Raw genomic sequence first — 24,509 nt, forward strand, 5'->3', positions numbered from 1 at the left:
TGTAACTTTCTTGGGGTAAAGTAGGAACATGTTGGAAGTTAAGCAGTTATCTTAGGTTAGTTGTCTTTTTCTTACTCCCTTGCTATGGTCTCTTTGAAATGCTCTTTTATTGTATGTTTGTTTTCTTTTTAACTTTTTTTTTCATACAGGTGATTTGAAAAAAGAAGGGAAAGTTAAAAAAAAAAAAAAAAGAAAAAAAGAAAAAAGACAAACAAGGGAAAAAAAAAAAAAAAAAAAAGATGTAGTGCCCCCTTGAGGAGCCTGTGGAGAATGCAGGGGTATTCGCCTACCCCACCTCCATGGTTGCTAACATGACCACAGACATAGGGGACTGGTGGTTTGATGGGTTGAGCCCTCTACCATAAGTTTTACCCTTGGGAAGACGGTTGCTGCAAAGGAGAGGCTAGGCCTCCCTGTATTTGTGCCTAAGAGTCTCCTCCTGAATGCCTCTTTGTTGCTCAGATGTGGCCCTCTCTCTCTGGCTAAGCCAACTTGAAAGGTGAAATCACTGCCCTCCCCTCTACGTGGGATCAGACACCCAGGGAAGTGAATCTCCCTGGCAACGTGGAATATGACTCCCGGGGAGGAATGTAGACCTGGCACCGTGGGACGGAGAACATCTTCTTGACCAAAAGGGGGATGTGAAAGGAAATGAAATAAGCTTCAGTGGCAGAGAGATTCCAAAAGGAGCCGAGAGGTCACTCTGGTGGGCACTCTTATGCACACTTTAGACAACCCTTTTTAGGTTCTAAAGAATTGGGGTAGCTGGTGGTGGATACCTGAAACTATCAAACTACAACCCAGAACCCATGAATCTCGAAGACAGTTGTATAAAAATGTAGCTTATGAGGGGTGACAATGGGATTGGGAAAGCCATAAGACCAAACACCACTTTGTCTAATTTATGGATGGATGTGTAGAAAAGTAGGGGAAGGAAACAAACAGACAAAGGTACCCAGTGTTCTTTTTTACTTCAATTGCTCTTTTTCACTCTAATTATTATTCTTGTTATTTTTGTGTGTGTGCTAATGAAGGTGTCAGGGATTGATTTAGGTGATGAATGTACAACTATGTAATGGTACTGTAAACAATCGAAAGTACAATTTGTTTTGTATGACTGCGTGGTATGTGAATATATCTCAATAAAATGATGATTAAAAAAAAAAAAAAAAAAAAAAAAAAAAAAAAAAAAAAAAAAAAAAAAAAAAAAAAAATAAAACAAAGGCGATACATCCCCCAAACTCAGTACTGCCTATTTATTTTACACATTTTATTATGGTACATGCTCTTGAGGTTATTTATTGTTTCTTGTATCACTACTATATATTGGTGTGCTGCTGTGCATCTCTTTCAAACTCCACATTCAGTGATGTCACATTGGTAGCTTGAAATCAGTCATTGTAAGAATATTCTCACATAGAAATTGGCAAACACTACAAATTAGGGCTTCTCCCCACCCCAGAAAGCTTGTTGTTAAACATTTTCCAGCATGCCACTGGCCTGTCTCCAGAACTGATTTTGGGTCCAAGAAACACACAGATTCGTTCCTTTCCAGGCCTAACTCTTGCTTAATAGGGCCTAGCTTTGAATCATCACAGATACACTACTTGCTGATGGTAGAAATTGACTTTTACAAGTCTCCAAGCTTCCCAGTTGGAGTGGAAATCATTCTTAGTAGTTACTTTATGCTTCAACCAATATATATTTTTAACTCAATTTTACTGAGATATATTCATATACCGTACAATCATCCAAAGGGTACAATCAGGTGTTCACAGTACCATCATACAGTTGTGCATTCATCACCTCAGTCTATTTCTGAACAGTTTCCTTGTACCAGAAAAAGTGAAAAATAAGAATGAAAAATAAAAGTAAAAAAAGAACACCCAAATCACTCCCATATCCTATTTTTCATTTAGTTTCTTGTCCCCATTTTTCTACTCATCCATCCATACACTGGATAAAGGGAGTGTGATCCACAAGGCTTTCTGTCACCCCTTGTAAGCTACATTGCTATACAATCATCTTCAAGAGTCAAGGTTACTGGGTTGCAGTTTGATAGTTTCAGGTATTTACTTCTAGATATTTCAATGCATTAAAACCTAAAAAGGGTTATATGTAGTGCATAAGAATGCCCACCAGAGTGACCTCTCAACTCCATTTGGAATCTCTCAGCCACTGAAACTTTATTTTGTTTCATTTCGCATCCCCTTTTTGTTCAAGAAGATGTTCTCAAGCCCATGATTCTGGGTCCAGATTCATCTGCAGTAGTCATATCCCATGTTGCCAGGGAGATTTACACCCCTGGGAGCCAGTCAACCTATATATTTTAAACATCTACCACAAATTTAATTAAGCTCATTATATCCCACACATAGGAATATACGAAGTATCTCCTGTATGGTAATATGGGAATTCCAAAATGTGGATGTAAGTTTATTCCCTCACACTTGCGTTGATGAAATACCCCAGTGTTTGTCTACATATTATCAGAATCTGTATTTTATGTACATAGTTTTCATATTAGGTACCTTATTTGTAGTATCATGAAATAATATCTGAACTTTAAATCAGAGGTTGTGGGTTTGAGTACTAGTTCTTTCCCTAAAGAACAGGTCAGTTAACATCACTGGGCCTCAATTTCCTTTTTTGTCAAATGAGAAGTTTGGCTTAGATGTTCCTTAAAATCTCTCTGGCCAATCAAAATTCCTACAGTCTTCGCAGAAATGGTGAAGCCAATCGTCAAATTCATATGGAAGGGCCAGTGGCCCCAAATAGCCAAAACCACCTTTGAAAAGAACAAAGTTGTAGGACTCAAAACAATGTGATACTGGCACAAAGACACTGCTGGGGGTTGGATCACATCACCTGCAAGAGGCATGTTCAGGTTCCAACCCCTGGTCTTGTGGGTGTGAGCCCATTTGTAAATAGGACTTTTAAGCTGTGCCTAAAATGAATGAGAGTAGGCCTTAATTCAATATGACTAATGTCCTTACAAGCTACTGTGGAAAACAGTTTGACAGTTCCTCAGAAAGTTAAATATAGAATTACTGTATGACCCTGCAATCCCATTTCCAGGTATATACGCAAAAGAATTGAAAGCAGGGACGCAGACAAATATCTGTACACCAAACTTCACAGCATTATTATTCACAATAGCCAAAAGGTGGAAGCAACCCAAGTGTCCATCATGGATGAATGGATAAACATAATGTGGTGTGTGTGTGTGTGTACATATATATATGTATATATACACATATATACACAATAAAATATTATGTTGTAAAAAGGAATGAAGTTCTGATACATGCTCCAACATGGGTGAACTCCCTTGAAGACAACATATTGAGTAAAATAAGCCAGACCCAAAAGGGCAGATATTGTATGATCTCACTTATATGAAATAAGTGGACTATGAAAATTTGTAGAGACAGCAAGTAGATTACAGGGTACCAGGGGCAGGGCTAGGGCAGGGAATGGGGAGTTAATCCTTAATGGGTACAGAGTTTCTGTTTGGGGTAAAGGAAGAGTTTTGATAATGGATGGTGGTGATGGTAGCACAACATTGTGAGTGTAATTAACACCACTGAATTGTAAACTTGAAGGTGGTTAAAATGGAAATGTTTTGTTGTATATACATTACCACAATACAAATTCACAAGAGAAAACAAAGATTCCTCCATTTCCACTTCTTAATGACCGTACATATTTCTTCTCTTTTCTAGGGCTCAGTTTCTGCATCTGCTAAACAACTGGTTAAAACAGGTAGCTCCAAAAGTCTTTCACAGCTCTGTGCAGTGTGGATCCATGTGAAAAGCTATGTTTTCGAGCCTCTGTGTTGTTCCTATCATATGCCAGCATGCCAGGTCACCTGCTGAGTGCCCAGCACTTAGGTGCCAAAAGAGGACTTGGAAATGAAGCAGTTTTTCTGGCCAGGAGCTGTAACTGCCACAAAGCCAGCCAGCTGAGGCAGCCCTCAAAACAAAGGGACATGCGTGGGTGGAGGGAGCGCCTCCGCTGTTTTCTTTTAGATCGTCTAGAAGACTAAAGAGGTGAGGGTGAAATATCTGTACAGGGGTTTTGATTTGACACCCCAGATGGGCCGGCAGTGATGGGGGTGAGGAGGAGGAAGGAGTAAGATGTAAGAGAGGTGCACGAGATTATGAGACCTTCTGTTGAACTGGGGAAACTGGGTAGTGCTGGTGGTAACTAAGGAAAGTTTTAATGCAGGGGCATCTGGTGGAGTTCTCATGGGGGGCAGAGCACAAGAACTCAGACAGATCCCCCGCCTCCATGTCAATCCCCCTTACCTGTCAACCCTGAATCCATAGCTTGTATGTACCTTTATGAAAAATCAGAAAGTGTCCTTGACTTATTTACATCTTCATTCTCATCCTCATCCACTCAACCCTTTATTGTTTCCAGGTTACAAAGCACTTTGACATCCATAAGCTCACCCAACAACAGACAACTCTGTGAAATCGGTATTACTATTTGCATTTTTCAGAGGAAGAATTAGAGGTTAAGAAAGGGAGCTGAAGCAACTTGCTCACCTTGGTGTAGAGTTGAGACTGAACCAGGCTCGCTCTCTTGACTCGAAGAGCTGTGCACTTTGCCTGCCCCCAAATGGCCTTTACCTGATGATGTCAGGACTGTTCGCTGAGATGAGAAGTTTCTGAGCTGCTGCCCACCCCAGGAAATGAAGTCTAGAACAAGAAGGAAGTGATAAATTCATAGGCTCAATGAATCCTAGGACTGGAAGGAGTCTTGACATCCCCTGGCCAATCCTCTTCAATTTTTCAGTGGGGAAAATGAGGCCCATAGCATCATGTATCATGTTCAAAGTCATGCACTGTGTCAGGATCAAAGCCAGTGCTCAAGCATGTGTCCTTTGCCTTCACCTTGCATGCCATTACCCTGTGCTCAGCTACTGTTAACTTTTACCCATTTTTCAGTCACTGGCAACTGATTTTTCAGTCATCACAACTACTTTAAAACCCTTTGACCATCACTTGGGGGACAATGTAACATTTTCAAACAGCTTGGAGAATGAACCGAAGAACCCTGGATGGAGGAAGGCCAGGATGCTCCAATCTCAGCTGTCAATTTGCATTTGATGCATTCTGTGCCAGGAATTCGATTTATTGCTGGTGAGAATGGTGATTCATGCTCTTCTGATGCCAACCAACTAATTTATCCTGCCTTGACTTGGTAGGCATAAACACTTCATATGTGATCAAAAATAGAGACCCCTTTTCATCCAGTTCCTCATGAATGGTCTTGCCTAAGCCTGAGGACTTATACCCAAATCAAACTTTTACCCCAAATGTATCCAGATGGGCTTTATTTTAGGAACTTGTAATCCAGTCCTGAAGGTTAGCAAAATGAAGTAGGCAAATGAGGTGTCTCTTTTAGAAATTTCCTGACCTTGGTCTATTCTCACTTCTATTCTTAAATTGATCCATCATTCTTTCTTAGCTACATTATCCCCATCTGCCAAATGAGCTGATTAAAGTAGATGAACTTTGAGGGGGGGTCATCTATTTTGATGAGTTTTTTATAAGATTACACCTTCATCAGAGGTGTCCCATTACATTTCAGTTTTTCTATATGAACTGGCTGTGCTTTAGGGATGAAGCATAACCTGTATTCTTACAGGGTTCTGCTCTGTTTCTAAAAGGATGAGGAGCTCCTTGGAAGCTAAGATGACCTATATCAAGTTAACCTGTATGAAGTTGACTTCAGAATCAGCAATGGAGAATATAACAACTTCAAAATTTGATATGACTTAAGCTTTCTCTCCTTTATTACAATATGTCTTTTGAAACCTATTTTCCAGAAAGATGGACAGGCTACCAACCATAGCTATGAAAGAGGTGAAAATGAATTCATAGCTAAAAATGAGTGGGACATTTTATTTAAAATGTCTCAGATAGTTGTCTCAAGATTCAGCTAGCTTTAACTCTAGAGAAGTTGCTGTATTGCTTTTTCTAACCTTGACTGTGAGAACTCAGGTCTGAAACTTGGGTTTCTTCATTCATTTACTCAACTGGTATTTCCTAAGTGCCTACACAGTGTCAGGCACTTTGTTATGCTGTGGGAACCCAGAGATACATTCAATACCACCCTGATCATAAGGATCCTGGTATCTATAGCAGAGATGATATAGTATGTGCATAGATAACTAGAGCAGAGATGATTTGATATATACTTAGGTAACTGTAGCTTAAGGCAGAAGCTTCTGTGCCATGAGAAAGCTCGGGGCTGCCCAGAGGAAATCAAGATTCCATCTCACTAAAATCGCTTCCCAGAGAAAGTGGGATCTTGAATCTTGATGATGGTCAGGCAGGATTTTGATTCAGTGTTCATGATCAAGAGACTGGGGAGGTCACTTCTCTGTGATTCCACCTTTTCATCTGTACAATGGCATAATATGAGGATCAACTCAGACTCATGAACAATATGTGAGTTCATCTGCATCAAAGCTCTTAGAAACATTGTAAGTGCTCAGAAATGTTAATCATTATATTTATTCTGACTTTTGTTCTTATTTTTATTCATAGCATCAGAGTGAAATTACCCAAAGTTTCTTGCAAACTCAAAAGGGAGATCATGGAGGAAAGACCCATGCCTATAGAATTCCTTGCTATATTACAGTAATTCTCATGTCTTTGCAGGTGCTCAAGCTTGAGCTGTAGAGCTCACAAGTGTGTTCTCACTTTCTCTCCCTGTCTCCACCACCCAACTTTCTTTGTCTCCCAATGTCGATCTCTCACACACACACACACACACACACACACACACACACACACACACACAGAGTACCGTTCCTCTCTGTAGAAACCGGACTGTTTATCAAAAGCCCCGAGTGTAGGAGTGCTTTAAATTGTTTTTGGAAACTGAAATGATTTCAGAGATAATGGGCATCAAGAATGTGGGTGTGAAATACAAACAATAGGCAAGTTCATATCGAAATCTCTACATTTAGGAGACATGAGTTTTCCTTTTTGTTGCTTTTTGTTTTGTTCCCAAAAGCATCATCATTTTTGTGGTTTGAAGATGATCTTTCCTCTGGAAATTAAACATCACAATACAGAACAAAGTGATGGAGCTGGTTACTTGTTTGAAGGGCTCAGTCCTTTTTGAGTGAGGCTTCGTCCTCACTCAGGCACGGCAGCCTACAAGGTGAATTTGCTTTGAGTCATATATTTTACATAAACCAAAGAGGTTACCCCTAAGATGAACTGTCTGGCTTACTGTTCCCTACCCCCACCCCGTCCCACATACCATCACAGGAAAGCACTAGCAGTTTCAGAAGTTGAACTTTCTCTCAAAAATTTCTTTACTTGAGCCAAGCAGAGTTTCTACATTAAAAAATAATTGTCACTGTGCCTGTGGTAATTAATGATTTTGGATGTGTTTTTCTTTTGGGATGTAAAAATAATGAGACAAATGCTTCTCACTCACCATGAAAGTGGCAAATAGCAGGGAAGTTTTGCCTTCCTCCTGCACCCAGCTGTGTTTTTTTGCCTCTCCGTTTATTTTGTGAACAAGGACATACAGTTTTAAGAGGGTGACCATGATTAGGGTTCTTGGAGATTATCTTGTTCTCCCACTTCAGTTTTACAGATGGAAAAACTGAAGGCCAAAGAGAGAAAGTGACATGCTTAAGGTCGTGCAGGGGTTAGATAGAACCCAAGACTTCTGAACCACAGTCCAGGATTCTAGCAATGGAACAAAAGGTTAAAACTCTGGCCCATAACCGCAATCTCAGAAACACCAGTGCTCTCACAAAATAATCAAGTGGTATGAAATGATACAATAATATCTGCAGCTGAAAGGGTTGTTTGGGGGGATAAATAAGATAATGAATGTGAAATATTCATGTTTACATGTAAAGCGCTAATGAAATGGGTGATAAAGACTATAGAACCTCTATTCAGGGGAAAATGGGAATGATTTTTCTCCTTGCAAAGCAAAACAGAATTAGCAAGGCCATTTTAAGTGTCTGTTTGCTTATATGCCTTCTTTCTTCCTGAAGTTTCCATTGCCTACTTAATACTAGGAAATTTCATGTTATTCTGGAATTAAAGATAATTTGTCTCAACTTCTCATGTAGCTAGCAGTCTTCAGCCAAGCATAAGTTGTGGCTGAAGACCAAAGTAGAAACACTCAGCCAGACTTCTCGATGGCATTTGCTGACCTACTCTTTTTTCTTTTTAATTCAGTTTTATTGAGATATATACACATACCATACAATCATCCATGGTGTACAATCAACTGTACCATCATAAAGTTGTACATTCATCACCCCAAACCAGAAAGAATAAAAATAAGAATAAAAAATAAAACTAAAAAAGAACACCCAAATCACCCCGCCCCAATGCCACCCCATTTTTCATTCAGTTTTTGTCCTCATTTTTCTACTCATCCGTCCATACACTAGATAAAGGGAGTGTGAGCCATAAGATTTTCACAATTACACCGTGCTGACCTACTCTTAGGACAGAAATCTAAACTCTGAGAGAAGGATCCCCAACTGAATAGGTAAATAATATCTTTGGCACCACAAAGTCTTCCTCACTAGAGCAACAGATCTTGGAAACGATTACTGGAGGTTAATTTAGCAGGAGATATATTGGGCTTGAGAATGGTTGTACATGCTGCTCATGGGGCTTTTAAGACATGGATTTAAGACAAGTATCATCACCTGTCAGACTGGTGAAAATACTTTTCATGCTTGTGGAAGATGATAGGCTTGTTCAGAGCCTTCGATGGGAGGAAGTTCCCATGAGGCCAACTTCAGTTAAGAACTGTCCAATAATCTAAGCTGTTAAAATGTGGAGCCAGGCTGCCTCTGGAGGTAGTAGGAGCCTCATCCCAGGAGCTGTTCAGCAGAGGCTGTGGAAGGGATGCTGAAGGGGAAGAGTCAAACTAAGACAGGCTTACGGGTTGAATGAATGTCCCCCTTGGCCTGCCACACCCCTAGGAGTCTCTCTGAGAGTCTATGATTTTGAAATGACACAACCTAGAATTCCTTTTTCTGAAGAGGAAAGGGATGCTAAAAGACCCACGGGAGACAGAATGACAATAGACAGAATGAAAAATCCCTGGCCAGCCTCTCCTCTTTCCTCCAATAATAGGAGAATGATGGGATCCTACATTCAAGGAAATGAAGGGGCAGTAAATTTCCAAGCAATAAAAGGCACTGCCTCTAGGCCGCATTCAGGCAACATGTGCAAATCCTTGCTCTCAGATGGCTTGGAGGAATTTTTTAAACACAAAGGTCTCTGTGGCTGAGTGATGTGATCCAGATTGAGCAACTGGAAATGCTCAACTTTAGGTGGCATCAGACCTGGAGAACCACACTCCATGGCCTGGTGAGAACAGTACTGGGATGGGTGAGGGATGGGGGTATGCGGTGCTGGACTGGTTGTAAAATTCCTCTTGGGATTTGTGTGGTTGCTTTCAGAGACCAATGGGATCATTAGAAAAAGTCGCAAAGTGGGCTCCATGGAACACTAATCCCATGAGATCTGTGTGCTAGGGCCAAGCTAGAGGAATGTTGTGTATCCACAGAGCTATATCTTCTCACCCCTGTAGATTTATAATGTACATTTGCATTAAAACCTCTTGTAAGGGCTGAAGCAAAGCAAGCCGTTTCATTTTGAATAAGCCTGATCTTCACTAACTTATTTGAACATGGTAACCATTTTCACCTAACACCATGCAGCACTATTACCATTCTGGGGACAAATGCTCCATGGTGAACACTTTGGGTTACATTTTTGTCTAATCCTATGTGTGCAGGAGTCAAGGACAAATGGATCCAGAGAATGTTAGGGCTGAAACCCACAGTGAGTGATTTTAATGCCATTGTTCCCTTTTTTGAATGAAGAAAGCAGAGGCCCAGAAGGGTTAGACAAAAGTAATAACCAAGAGCCATTAACCCTGATCCTATGAGAACCTGAAATTCTAAAAAGTCAAATGACAGCATAACATTAGATCATGGATATGATGTAATATTATATTATATGTCAGGTTGGTTGGCAAGAATACTGGACTTGGAATCGATAGAACTGGCTTCTAGTGTGAGGTCTCTGGCTTTTTTGCTGTCACTGCTTGGGCTCGTCATTCTACTTATTAGCATTGGGTCCCCTCATCGCTAAAATGGGGAAGATAATGCTTGTCTGGCTGATCTCACAAGTTCTGGTGAGAATCAAGAGAGAGAAAGGATGTGAAAGTGGTTTGTAAATTGCAATGTGCTGTATAAATGGAGGGACCCGTCTTCCTCCTAAATATGTTGATGTGACGGCCCCATAAGGAGGATGTGTATATTTTCAGCCGCTTTCCTGTTCGTGAGGGTGGTTTGCATGCATCTCTCCACAGACTCCATCTTTTAACCACTTTCACGGGTTAATGAGGTGACCTGTTACATCAGTGTAGAAGCCCTCAGCAAAACCAGTTGCCGGGGGAGTGGGATATTGAATCTATGCACTTACACTCACAGTCAGCTAGACTGACTTGCCTGGGAAAGCAGAAAGTTATGGGTCAACCCCTCAGCAGATTTTTAGATATTTGACTCCTTGTTCTCATAAACACCTGTGAAAAACAAAGGCCTCCGAATTATGTGTTGTCAGGACTAAATAAAAAAAGAAGAAAAAGCAGCAGCAGCCGCCACCAACATCACCCAAAGAAAAGAGAGAGGAGACAGAATGACTCAGTTGGTGAAGCCTTGGTATCTTATCTCTGGAATGTTATTGATGATCAGAGTGTAGTGTGACATCTTAAGTGAAATGAATTGGTGGTTTCAGTTCCGGATATGGTATGCAAAGAGAAAAAAAAGTCACTCTTTGAAATTCAGCGCTTCCTCGTCTGTGCTCCAGGAAGCCGCACGCCTGAAGCTGAGCGTGGAAACTGACTCATTTCTAGCCCTTTGAGATTAGCCTTTCCAACCCCCAGACTGTGGGCAGGATCTGGGGCCTAATGGGAAACCAGAACTGGGTCTGACCAAACCTGGAGAGGGAGAATCAGAGAGGATGCTGTTGGATACAACCCTCTTTTAGGGCGCGTGACCTCGTACAATGTCCTACAGCCAGTGAACTTTTTGAACAAACTATCTCCAGAGCTTTTCAACTTGCTGTTGGCAGTAGATGGATAGCCTAAAATAGGAGAAAACAAAAATACAAATGCAGTGCTTACTAACACCTTATTTTCAGAGTCACTTTAAAGCAGGTTGGCCCTTTTGGTAGAAAAACATCATGACCCCTAGACTTAAATATAAAGTATATCTTTGTGTTTTCACAACAAGCCCTAAGAAGCAATGGACCATTCTCCTTGACTGTCCCAACAATCCATTGATTTGATATTCTGGGTGCCACTAAGGATGGGAAAGGTGTTTTAAACAACTTATCTAGAAGGGAAAAACATGTTAGAGGCTACATTTTCCCATTTTCCTTTTACAGGATTGCATATGATTTATAAGTTAAACTGAGGCTGGATCTCAGGGAGTTCAGATCTTTAAAAGTGACCATTTCAAGCTTCATCCTTTAGATCATAAATCAGTGATTTCCAGACTTTCTGTAGATCATCTCAGCTAAGACAGTTTTTCTCCTCAATTCTGATTGACACGTTAAAAAACAATAGTTTGAAATGGAGCCGAGAGGTCACTCTGGTGAACATTCATACATACTATATAGATAACCATTTTTAGGTTTTAATGTTTTTAAATGCTGAAACTATCCAACTCCAACCCAGTAGACTTGACTCTTGAAGACGATTGTGTAACAATGTAGCTTACAAGGGGTGACAGTGTGATGGTGAAAACCTGGTGGATCGCACTCCCTTTATTCTAGTGTATGGATGGATGAGTAGAAAAATGGGGACAAAAACTAAATGAAAATAGGGTGGTATGGGGGGGATGATTTGGGTGTTCTTTTTTACTTTTATTTTTTATTCTTATTCTTTCTGGTGTAAAGAAAATGCTCAAAAATAGATTGTGGTGATGAATGCACAACTATATGGTGATACTATGAACACTTGATTGTACACCATGGATGACTGTATGGTATTTGAATAAATCTCAATAAAACTGAATTTAATTATTAAAAAACAATTGATTGGAGATAATGAGAAGAATTAGGTTTAAATGAGAAATCAGTGAAAGACAAGATGATATTGTGGGGGAAAAATAACAATGAAACACTTGGCTTAGGGTCAAAAGATCAGAGTTCACTAACTATGATTTCTGGCAAGCCACTTAATCTCTCTAAACCTCACTTTCCCCATCTGTAAAGTGTGAACACTAATTACAAAATAAGATCACATATGTAAAAGCATCTACCTTGTAAATGGTAAGGGTGATGCCAAAGCTTATTGTTATTTTATACAAACTTTAAAATATTAATGATTAATTTGTGTTAGAAATGAAATTTCATTCTTCATCATAGAATAAACATTAATCTTCCAAATTACTCTCCACATCTGGGAAGCGTTTGTGAAAGATTAGTCTACATTATTGATGTATTTGCATGCCACTTGCCTCCAAAAAGGGTTTGAAGTAACTTATAATATTAGACATGAGATAACAGGCTCATTAAAATGTGGACAGAAGATTAAGACCTAGTCATGAAAGAGGAGGACAGTTATGAGGAAGAAAACCCAGAATAAGAATAATTTTAATGAAGCATATAGTTTGATTTTGAGCTTCCCAGCAGCTTAAATAAAACAAAAACAAACAAACAGAACAAAACAAAAAAGAAATCTGTTGTATTACACAGCCCCCACCATTCAATAAAGAGGTGCAGAGCTATTCATTGGTAAGAGTGGGGTGGGGTGGGGGTGACTTCTACCTGGCACTAAACTCCACAAGAAATGTATCACATGTCCTTCTTTAAGGGATATTCAAAGGAAAATGCAAAGATCTTCAAAAGGAGATGCAGCGAAGATATTGTTCCAGTCCATCTACTAGACAATCTTTCCCTTTGTGAATCAGTGCTTGCCTTCCCAGAACTAAACAAACAGAAAGATGATTAATAGAAGGAGCAGGCTGCATTAAAAAAAAACAACAACAAAAAAAACACAGCAGTGAAAATCAGAATGTTTGCCCCCAGCTGGGGCGCGGCACTGGCCTGGGTATTCACCGAGGCAGTTTTCATTCATTAAGAGAGTCAAACAGGCAGAGCGATTTGCAAGGTGCCTTGAACAAGGTCACTTGATGTCTCTGAAACTGATTCCACATTCTGAGTTCCTTAATATGATTTTTTAGGTCACAGTGTTCTAGGCAAAGCTCCCTGTTGATGTACATCTCTCATGCAAGATTTAGATCACCTCTTTTTGGGCAGAGCTCCATGGAAACACCGCCCATGATTTCTGAAATGGAGTGTGATTGGGTCCCAGTGATGCCCTGCTGGAGCGGACAGCAATCTCTACAGTTGACGCATTGCTGGACAGCTGGCAAGCCCACGATGATCTGAATCTAGTTCTTGTGGGCTATTATTATTCTAATGTCATAGTAAATTCCTGTTTACCTGAAATGGCTAGGGAATGGGGCATTCTGGGTAATGGAAAATTCTGGTTCATCTGGTTACTGTCTATATCATTGACTGATTCTTGGTTTCCAAAGAAGTAAATTGCAACACACTTTGCTAAACACTAAAATGATACCGAGTATGATCTAAACTTTCTTTGATGATTCATAAAATCTATTAGCACCTAATGCCATTGTTAAGATCATACTTTCTTATTTCCTAGGGTCCTAGATAGAAATGCAGAAGCTGTGGAAAAATTGAGCTGTGTCTGTAGTAACTTCCATCCGGGCCCTTGGAATTGTTGTAGCTGATTAATTGAATCATTTCATCCTGGATATTAATTTGTTGGCAAGTGAAATAATAAACCTAAACCTATTAGCAGAGTATCTGGTATGTAGTTAGATATAGTTTTACCATTATTTATTTTTTCCCTCAAGAGTACCAAGAATAAAAGAAAAGCATCTGGCTCATTTAACTGGTCAGGTTGGTGTCTGAGCAAATTCCATTCATAGGGCATTAATTCTGGCAGGGACCGCAGAGAAATGCCTAGTTCCATCATTTCTTATAAAAGGAAACTAAGGCCTGGCGAGGGAGGGCAAATCCCCTATGGTCCCTGTGGCCTTTAAGAGATAGGGTTGACACTAGAACCCTGTCTTCTGGGTCTAAGGCCCGGGCTCCTTTTAGCAGTTTGACTCCTACAATATGTTGAGAGATCTGCACAACAGTCAACAGAGAGACAGATAAGAAATGGTCTCTTTGCTCAGGGATTCTAGGAATTTACCGAACCAATTTTGCTTGAAGGTTGTCAAAGTCCCCTTCTGTATAAAAGCTCTGGCCCTGACCCTGAGACAGTTCACAGGGTAAAGGACTAATGAATTCCCCAGAATCCAGTCAAAATGAAAACTTTTCAAAAATAGCAAAGAGTCAAACAACTCCCCACATCTGCAAGAGTAACTTTTTAAAAAAGCCACCCAAAGCTGTTTTAAATTCCTAGCATCTTTCTTTGTGTTGCCTATATTTTGAAGCTTGATTCATTTCTATCACTGCCTCTTCGGTACTTTTTAAGGCAATTTTGTATGCCCTTAACTTCCAGATTAACTTACTGTAAACTCCTCCCTCTGTAAGAAGGAGTTTTAAAGCTGATTGCATTTTTTAAAGCCAGGATGAAATCTCTTTAAAATGAGCCTTTCATTGGTTTAGTAGTATTTTCTCTTCCTCAGTTTCAGATTCTGACTTGCTTCATTCTCTCTTACGATTCTCTTAGCTCTCACTCTTGCTTTTGATCACAGGCCTGGAAATCTGCCGTTTGCACATGAGAAACCACAGAAGGCTGAGATCTCCACTGCTTTCCAAGGTGAAGGAGAAAATCTCATATTAAACCCTGGGGTCTGAGGGAGCCAACTCCCACTATTACTGTTGCCAGGAAGGTACTTTTGATATCTGGCCATCTACATGGAATCCTTTTAGCTCCAGGAACCTTCCTTTTCAGAGAGATCTGTGTGTGTGTCCAAGCATTTGTGTGTGTGTGTGTGTGCACTTCTGGCATTTTCTGCAAATGTCTTCTGTTGATAAATACATAATTGATCACAGGATCTCCTAGGAAGGGATGAGAGAGGTCCTGTGTTCAAACCTTTACTGAGGCTTGACTTCTTGCCAAGCTACTCCTGCCAGTGATCTCCCAGGTAAGAAAGGGGAGTAATCAGGGAGCAGGGCTCTCCACACTTTCCACCTCATCCCTCTCTCCAGACCCTCCACTGGCCCTCTTTGCCCTTAGGATGCATTCTAAACCTTGGAGATTGGCACTCAATGTTAGGAACACCACCTGGCAAGAACAGGCACTCAACAAATATTTGTTAAATAAATAATGAGGCAAGCCTGTAAGACCTGACTGATCCCTTCTGTCATAACTCTTCCAACAAGGTAAAACATCCCCTTTGCTTCGCTTACACACCTTATGCTCATCTTTCTCCACGATCCTGCATTTCAATCCCTCCATACTCTTGTTCAAGCCCTTTCCCTGACTGACATGGTCAATCTCCATTTGCATCTTTTGAATATACTTTGCTCTTTAGGAAATATTCCCTGATCCCTTCCTTTTTCCCTCTCTGCTCCCCAAATAATTTACTTGTATCAAGTTAAGTATATTACAGATCTCCCTAACTAGGAGGTAAATTCCTTATAGGGCAAGAACTATTTATCCATCTTTGAATTCCCCATAGCCCCTAATGTAGAGCTTGGCCTGTAGTTGGCCTCTAGACAAGTTCCCTGGCTTAAAACAAATTTCAGGTCACCTTCTCTTCTACCCTGATAGAGAGAGAATAAGTGTGTCCTCACTCTTTTCTCTTCCACTGAAGGCTGAGTTAGGAGTTATTTCTGTCCTGACCTCCAACCTAAACCTATATAAGTCTATACTGAAAACCACACCCAGAAGACGATGGGGTACATGAAGATAGCCACTGGAGCTGTGAAACATAGCGGCGCACACATGCCTGTCCAGGCCCTCACACGGCCCTGGAAATTTACAGGAATGTATAGCTGTGCTGTTGCTGAGCCAGCTTGAAACCTGTTTTGCTCAAGGCTTCTTCCCTCAGCAGGTATGATGGGGTATTGCGAGTGGTGCCAACTGGGACAGGAGGACACTCAGCCTGTGCCCAGGTATTTATCTCAGTGTAGCAGACCTGTGAGGTCAAGGCTCCATGGGCCCTTTGAAGTTAATCATGAACCTGGAGCCCTTTTAAGTTATCTCAGGCAGTCAAGCCAGGAAGGCTTTCTGAATCCAGTGACCAATAACACGTGATTTGTTGACATTCAGACCCTGGAACATCAGAGCTAGATGCAATCTTTAAAATCACTTACTCTCATGTTTCATTTTAGAGATGAGAAACAAGATCAAAGTTGCTTTGGTTGTAAAATGAAGGGGTAGCCTGCATTCATTCATTCATTCATTCATTCAACCATTCATTCATCTACCTACCCATCCTTCCATCCAATGATCAATCTATCTATTCATTCATTAAACCCAGCCTGTGTTTTGCTCTGGATGTAAAGACATGAATAAGACACAATCCCTGCTCTCCAAAAGTTTATTATACACACACACATGCATGTGCGCACACACACACAGTTATGATTCAATGTGATGTGTTATAATACAAGTATGAACAAAGCATATTGTGAGAAAATGGAAGGCAGTGACTAATCTATTCCACTTGGAGGAATGAGGGAAGGCTTTTAGGAAGAGGTGACATCCAAACAAAGCTTAAAGAAGAGGAAGAGTTCTATAAACAAAGAAGGCTTGTCTGAATGTCCACCTCGGCAGGAGGTGCAGCCTACCAAGTGAACAATGAACAGTCCAGTGGGGTGACTAAAGAAGTAAGTGTGGTGTGGGGTGCAGGAAATGTGCTATGGTTGGACTTAAGGTGGTGTGGAAGGCTGTTGGAGAGATCTCCATAACTGTGCTGAATGCTTGAGCTTTATCTTGTGGGTGAGAGGCAGCTTTTGAAAGTTTTCAGGTGAAGAAGTGTCACATCAAGTTCACCCTTAGAAGATTCCCTTTGGTCACAGTAAGCAGAGGCAGAGTCTGTTGCTAAGGGGGCTAGTGTAATTGTCTAGAAATAAAGGCAGCCAGAGTAAGCTTTTAGGCATATAAACCAGTCCTTATCACTGCCTTGCATATAATCCTCCAATGGTTTCACATGGCACATAGAATAAAACCCAAACTCCTTTCCAGAGCTGGCAAGCCCTCTCTGGTCTGACTACTAACCTGTTTCTCTGACTTCATTTAGCAACCTTCACCTTGCTCACTGTAATGGTCAGTTTTGTGTGTCAACTTGACTACAGTCCTCAGTTATTTAATCAAGCACCAATCTAAGTGGTGGTATGAAGATATTTTATAGATGTGATTGAATTCCATCCTAGATGATCTGGGTGGGCCTGATTCAATCAGTTGAAAGGTTTTAAAAGGAGAGCTAAGGCTTCCCTGAGGAAGACAAAATTCTGCTTGTGGACAGCAGCTTCTTCCCATGCCCAAGAGTTCCAGCCTGTCTTCTGGATTTTGGACTTGCCTAACCAGCCTCCACAAATGTATAGCCAATTTTTCTTTTTTTTTGCAATAAATCTCTTAATATACATCTCCTACTGGTTTTGCTTCTCTGGTTGAACCAGGACTGATAGATTCACAGTGCCCCAGCAACAGCAACTGTCTTTCTTTTCCTTAAACACACCCAAATGAGACTTTTGCATGTCTGAATCACAAAAGGCCTCCCCTAACCCACCCTATCTAGAGTCACACTGTACCCTCTATCTTCCATCCAATTACTCTCTATCAGAAATCCCTGGTTGGTTGGTTGTTTTAATAGTACTTATCACCATTTTAAATCATCAGATTTATTTGTTTGCATGATAATTGTCTGTTTCTATTATTCAAATGAGAGTACCATTAGAGCAGGGGCTGTATGTGTCATGCTCATCATTATATCTCCAGGTTTAGCACAGTGTCTGAGATGTAATGGGTGCCCACCAAGTGTTTACAGAATGGTTGCTGAGACCCTGACCCCAGGAAGTGGTAATAAGGACAGAAAGAAAGGGACCAATTTGATGACCTTTAAAGGAAGCGACACTGACCTGGATTTGTGTATTCAGAGATGGGTGCTGGAGCAGGATCCTTTCTGTCCTACGACTGGAATCATATTCAGATCATCATAGCCAGAGAAGTTTCCAGAAGGGGAAGCATGAGGAGTTCATGAAATAAATTTGAAGAGAGCAGTCTCATTTTTTTTCTTCTTTCCAGGTAATGGACTAATTGAAGCAATTCACTGTAAGTATGTCATACTTTAGTGTTGTGGTTTTGATCTTTCAGTTACAGAGAAGGCAAAACATACTTGATTAGGCAAAACAAACTAAAATAAACATAAAACATAAATCCTCCCTTTCCAGATTCACAACATACTCTGTGAGTGGATGGTAGCTTGTCTTCAGGAAAAGAAAATGAAGTTATGTTCTTAAACTGACAGTTTGCTGCCCATACCTGAGAATTTGTATTACTGGCAATCCTATTTTTTCTCCTGCCCTTTTCACCTCGTATGTCTCTACCATAATCTTCCAGGGATTCTCTTTTTGCGCTTCTATGTTTTAGTTGTGGGACAGACAATTTACTTTTCTAAGGGTTTTGGTTTCTTCAACTGAAAAGTGAGAGTGTTAGTCAATGACCTATAAGTCTCAAATTTCTTTAGCTATGGTGAAAGTTTTTATTTTTTAAAAAGTATACAAACAATTATTATACACAAAAGCCCATAAAGCATAAGAACTTTTTATACTTCTCTGTTGTCCCTTTTGATTTCTAGCCTAAGTATTTTTACACGCACACTTTTGTGTTCCACTCTTTTCCTTAGACATTATTTGTTATGTACTTTCATGTTGCCACAAAGTCTTCCCATTTATCATTTTAATGGCTACATAATTTTCCATGGAGTTAATATATCATAAATTATTTAACCATTCTTGAATTGTTGGAATTTGGATTCTTTCCAGGTTTTGATTTTTTTAAGAGCTTTGAACATACAGGTTTTTTCTTCTTTAGAGTTATTTTCCCTGGGGTAAATCCCTAGGAGTGGGATTATTAGATGCATTTTTATGGCTCTTGAAAAGTATTGCCAAATGGCTCTCCAAAAAGATTGTTTCAATTTGTGTTCCACACACAAGTATGCCAGTTTCACAGAAATCTTGCCAACAAGTTTTTAAAAATCTATTTCCTTTATTTTTTCAAGTTGAACTTGTATGAAACGGGGCTTCCTGAGTGTTGCTCCCTCAGGATTGTCATCAGTCAGTTTGAAGTTATAATACAGGGGTTAGCAAATACAGGCACTCAGTAAGCAGTACTGTTATTATTTACAAAGAGGAATCTTAGGGCCAAGCATGCTTGTCCTACCCTCAAACACAATTATGTTTTTCTACCCACTGTCTCCAGTTTGGCTTATGCCAGATACGTACCCCTTACCTTTAATGTTGCCTCCAGTAAAAGTGCCACTAAACCTCCTTTATTCCAAAGGGTCCAAGGTTCCTTACGTTTAGAAAGTCACAGGCCAAGCTCCCTTCCTTGCCTATTCACCCTTCCCTTCCATATCTGAATCAAGAGGTTGTCCTCACTAGATTCAGATTGTTAGCTTTCTTTTCCAAAGCTGCTTCTTACAATCATCTGAAGTCTTCCTCCCCATAGTCAACTCTCCTATTCTTCATTTTCTCAAAGGTAGTCTTTTGGCTAATTGAAGGTGGTGATCATTTTCCCAATGGGTGTCTTCTTCTCCAAGTTAGATATCTTATTTTTTAAGCCATTCCCTCATCCAACTCAAAGTTCTTCCTGGTTACTGAACTCTGAGTAAGTTCCAGTTTGTAAGTTTCTTCCTTTAAATGTTGGGCCTATACATTTATTAAGATTTTCTGAGCATTTTCCAAGTGACGGGCAGGATATGAAGATGAAGAATAACCAATCCCTGTCTTCTATATAATCAGAGTCCAGTGGGCCAGAGAGAAGCATAACTCTCTAAGGCTTTGTTTGTAAAATCTTTCAGGCAGCAGGCTGGTATGTAAGTCGGGGATGACACCCTCAGGTAAATCTGACGGTTTCCTTTGTTTAACTAACCCTCATTGATAGAAGAAATGCCTACCAGACAGCAGCTTCCTTGTACCATTTCGAAGAAATGACATAGCTTCCCGGAGTCTGAATTCCTAGGGCTTGAACAGGGAGAAGAGTCCTAAGAAGGTTAGAGAGGTCCATTCACCAAGCAAAGCTGATCCAGGACCCTGCCTATGATGGAGGCAAAAACATTTAGGTATCTGCCCAGGTGAGGCTGCTGGAGATTCCAGGAGACAGTCCCCTAGGTGAGAATAAAGGAATTCTACCATTGACCAGCAAAAAGATGAATGGCGAAAACTCAGGTCTTGCTCTGCCATTGTTGTATGATCTGGATTATGTCACTTAGCTTCTCTAGAAGCTCATGTGTAGAGATGGTTAAGGTTTGACTATTTCTTTGGTCTATAATGTCCCTTTCAACTCTGATGATCTATGATCCACAAACAAAAAAATCCTAATTAGTCCCTCTCAATGACTTCTCTCATCCTGCCACACCTACCTGAGAGAAGCATAGAAAAGAAGGTGACCTCATCGGTCACTGGGCAGATGGTGGAAGGTCCACTGGGATTCCATGACCTCTCTAGCTACTATGATGATTGTGCATGATTGCCACTGAAATTTATTGCTGGCAGGCTTTGTACCCAGCTACCCTGCTTGGTGTTGTAGCTGCTGTCTCTTACTTCCTCTCATTAAGGCAAACCACCATCTTATTTTGTTTTGTTTTCCCTGCATGTTTTGAGTTTGCTGCTTCCCAGCTGTTGTTATTAGAACAGACATAATTAATAACTCCTGGCACATGGAGCGGCCAGATTGGACAATCTGCCTTTTGCTTTCTCGAACCGTCTTCTGAGCAATCTGCAAGCTTGAATTTATAGCCTGGACCCAATACAATGGATTGTTTTGCAATCCCCAGGGAAAATCAGGAACTCACCACATTGCCAGGTTGAAAAAATAAAATCCTCTTTGTAGTTCCTAATGGAAGTTTTACCCAACTTCTTCAGTTAAGAACTGAAAGCAACACATGGTCTCATCCTTTCTTAAACCTTACCTTAGTTGAGATGAATGATTCTATGGCCTTCTTTCATCACCATTCTAGAGTTTTGTATTCTGGGTCATTAGGATTTGGTTCCTGTTCCGGTTTGCTAATGCTTCACTGGAGGATGGCCAATGGTGTCTGGAAAACCTCTGTTAGCTGGGAAGGCACGTGGCTGGTGTTTGCTCCGGAGTTCTGGTTTCAAAATGGCTTTCTCCCAGGACATTCCTCCCTAGGCTTCAGCTCCTCAAAACTGTCACTCTTAGTTGCTCTTGGGGCATTTGTCCTCTCTTAGCTTCTCTGGAGCAAAAGTCTGCTTTCAAAGGCCATCTCCAAAATGTCTCTGTAAGCTGAAGCTCCCCTCAGCTCCTGTGCGTTCTTCAAAGTGTCCCTCTTGGCTGTAGCAAGCTCGCTTCTTCTGTCTGAGCTTATATAGTGCTCTAGTAAACTAATCAAGGCCCACACTCAATGGGTGGGGCCACACCTCCATGGAACTTATCCAATCAGAGTTATCACCCACGGTTGGGTGGGGTATATTGCCATGGAAACAACCTAATCAAAACGTTCCGACTTAATCAACACTAATATGTCTGCCCCCAAAAGATTGCATCAAAGAACAGAGTTTTTCCTGGGGGACATAATATATACAAACCGGTACAGTTCCTAAGGTCTAAACTACATAACTCCTGTGGCAGCTTTCACCTGTTTCTTTAGCAGAGATTAAAAACAAGGACTCACCATTCTAGGTTTATTTTCTTGTGATTGGAGAAAATTGTAAAGCACATTATCAGAGCCCTCTCTTTTTATTCTAAGCAATCACAGTCTGTTGGCTTTTACCACTTCCAGGCCCACTTCCTAAACATGGGGCATTTCCAATTCTGTCATTTGGATCCTTGCTAAGTTGACCTTGTTCCTTTAAATTAGTAGAACATAAATTGGACGTATGTGATCATTTGATAGTATTGACAGAGCTACTCTTTTTTGTTTGGTGTTGTGTGTTCTCAAAGTTGAATAAAATAAGATTTCTTCTCTCAAGTAGCTTACCGTTTATAATCAGAAGTAAACTGGTAATTATAGTACCTGGCTGAGTTATGTTAAGGCTTGTAACACTGGTATAAGCCAATGGTTCCAAAACTTGTCTGCACATTGAATCACCTAAAGAACATCAAAAACTACTATTGACTATGTCCCACCCCCCAGAGATTCTGATTTCATTGGTTTTGGGTGTGTCTTGGGCTTTAGAAGTTTTAAAAGATCCCAGGTGATTCTAATATGCAGACCATTTGGGGGACCACTGGTATAATAAAAGGGCTGGGAGACCCAAAAAAAGATATTTTAATGGAGAAATGGAAAAGGTTTCATGGAGTGTAATAATATACTACTCTACCGGAGATTTGGTTTAACACTGAGGATTAAGTTGCTGGCTTTGAAGTTATACAGACGTGAACTGGAACCTCAGCTCTGTCTCTTAGTGGCTGTGTGTTCTTGGGTGAGTTAGTTACCGTGTCTGAGGAGCAGCTGGGAGCAAGGGCACACAGAATCTGCAGTAGGAGTGTAGGGCACATGAGGGAAGTAGTGGGAGGTAAGGTTGGGTGTCAGGAAGCCTTTGGTGTGTTCCTGCTGAAAGAATGGAGGTTCTCTCAGAAAAGGTGGAAATGAAGTGGTGGGTGAGGAAGACATTGTCAAGGCCTGACTGTCCTTACTATTCAATATATCTCTTCTCTCCATCTTACCCTTCCACCAAATAAGAATAGGAATACAGATCAAGAAGCCATGACTAAAGAGCAGACAAATCCTGTCTGAGCAATTAATGGATGCTCTGCTGATTCTCATGAGCACAGTACAACAGCCCCTTCCCCGGCTACTCCCTGTACTCTCCATTCCTTAGACCTGAGACATTCCCAAGGAGAACAAATGATAAAAAAAAAGAAAAAAAAATTGCGTATCAAAAATATAATAAAAGGTGGAAGGAATGATATAATACCTTTAATCTAAATAAACTCAGATCTGCCCAAGTTAGTATTAATTGTTTCTAATGGTTCCATTGTAAGGTATGTTTAAGTAGCATATGGTTATTACACTGAGAAAGTTGATTCCCTAGGTTTTGTCATAAGACCTATGACAAAGCTGAAAGAAATAAACCTACCTTTCTAAAGGAAGAGCTAGTTTTTTTAGACTATGCCGAAGAATTTCAATGAGAATGTCATGCAAATTACAAATGCTTGGAGGAGAAGGCTGCAAGCATTTTGCAGGATCAAGTTATAAAACACTGGGGCTAGAAAAGGTTTTGGAGTTCATCCGGTCCGACCTCTGTATACGGATGAGGAGATGGGTGCCCAGAGTGGTAATTCAATTTGTCCAAGGTCACACAGTGAAATAAGTGCTGAGGAGGGAAGGGAACTCAAGTTTTTTCTTCCAGGGCTTATTTGCCAGAAGTTTAAAAAAAAAAAAATCGCTTTGGCTTTTCAATCAATAAGAGCTAGGTTTTGCTTGGGTGATTGGTCACCATATAAACACTGAACTTGTCACACACATATACCATGGCCTCAGGACCTTATGTGCATTGTGTAAAACAAGCTTACTTTTTGAGTCCATCTTACTCTGTCATCTTTACTTTCCCTTTGCCTTATTTCCTTCCTCCCTTTCTTGCTCTCTCTCTTTTTCTTTCTTTTCATCTTTCTTCCTTCCTCTCTCTCTCTTTTTATTCGTTTCACTTTTTTATATTATAAACCTCAATAAAAATTGTCTTAAATCCCTTGTGGAGAAAGGGTAAAAAGATGTAAAGCTTCATTCCATTCATACCATGCTTTCACCATAGAGCAGAATTTACATTTATTGAATATCTTCTCTGTGTTCATATACATTCTTTCTTTTAATTCTCTCAACCTCAACTTGAGGTATGCACTATTTTTATCTTCATTTTACAGATGGGGAAACTGAGTCTTGTTGAATTTAGGAAATGGCCTGGATCTCACAGCTGGCAACTGGAAGAGATGAAGTTAAATCCAGGTCTGACTGATGCCAAAGTTCATGTTCTCTCCCCTGCACTGTGTGTCTCTCTGAAGATAGTTATTGCCCTGGAGCAAGAAAACTGCCCAAGATCTCCTGAGGAGACTGTGTGTGTTGCTTTCCCATAATGCTGTGCTGCTTTGTTCTACAGAGGTGCATAATTATTTCACTCAACAAGACCTCAAATCTTACTCCAGACTACTGGCTTCCAAAGAATTGGCTGTTTTCCCTGTTTTTAATGTTGGGGGAAGAAACCCAACCAGCTATTTTTCTCTTTTACTCCATTACTTTACAAGAACAAAAATAATCA

The 24,509-nt window shown here is 40.4% G+C and overlaps 1 long non-coding RNA gene across 2 annotated transcripts; it reads left to right on the forward strand.

Moving 5' to 3' along the window:
• Positions 1-4,256: 4,256 nt before the first annotated feature.
• LOC119536033 lies at positions 4,257-24,509 on the forward strand. 2 transcript variants are annotated; one of them, XR_005217346.1, is made up of 6 exons: positions 4,257-5,211; positions 14,819-14,883; positions 16,124-16,184; positions 16,745-16,901; positions 18,319-18,345; positions 24,118-24,509. It is a non-coding gene; the product is annotated as an uncharacterized LOC119536033 (long non-coding RNA). The 2 variants fall into 2 exon arrangements; XR_005217347.1 differs by lacking the exon at positions 16,124-16,184.

The sequence above is a fragment of the Choloepus didactylus genome, chromosome 1 (genome assembly GCF_015220235.1).
Source record: "Choloepus didactylus isolate mChoDid1 chromosome 1, mChoDid1.pri, whole genome shotgun sequence".
Taxonomy (NCBI): domain Eukaryota; kingdom Metazoa; phylum Chordata; class Mammalia; order Pilosa; family Megalonychidae; genus Choloepus; species Choloepus didactylus.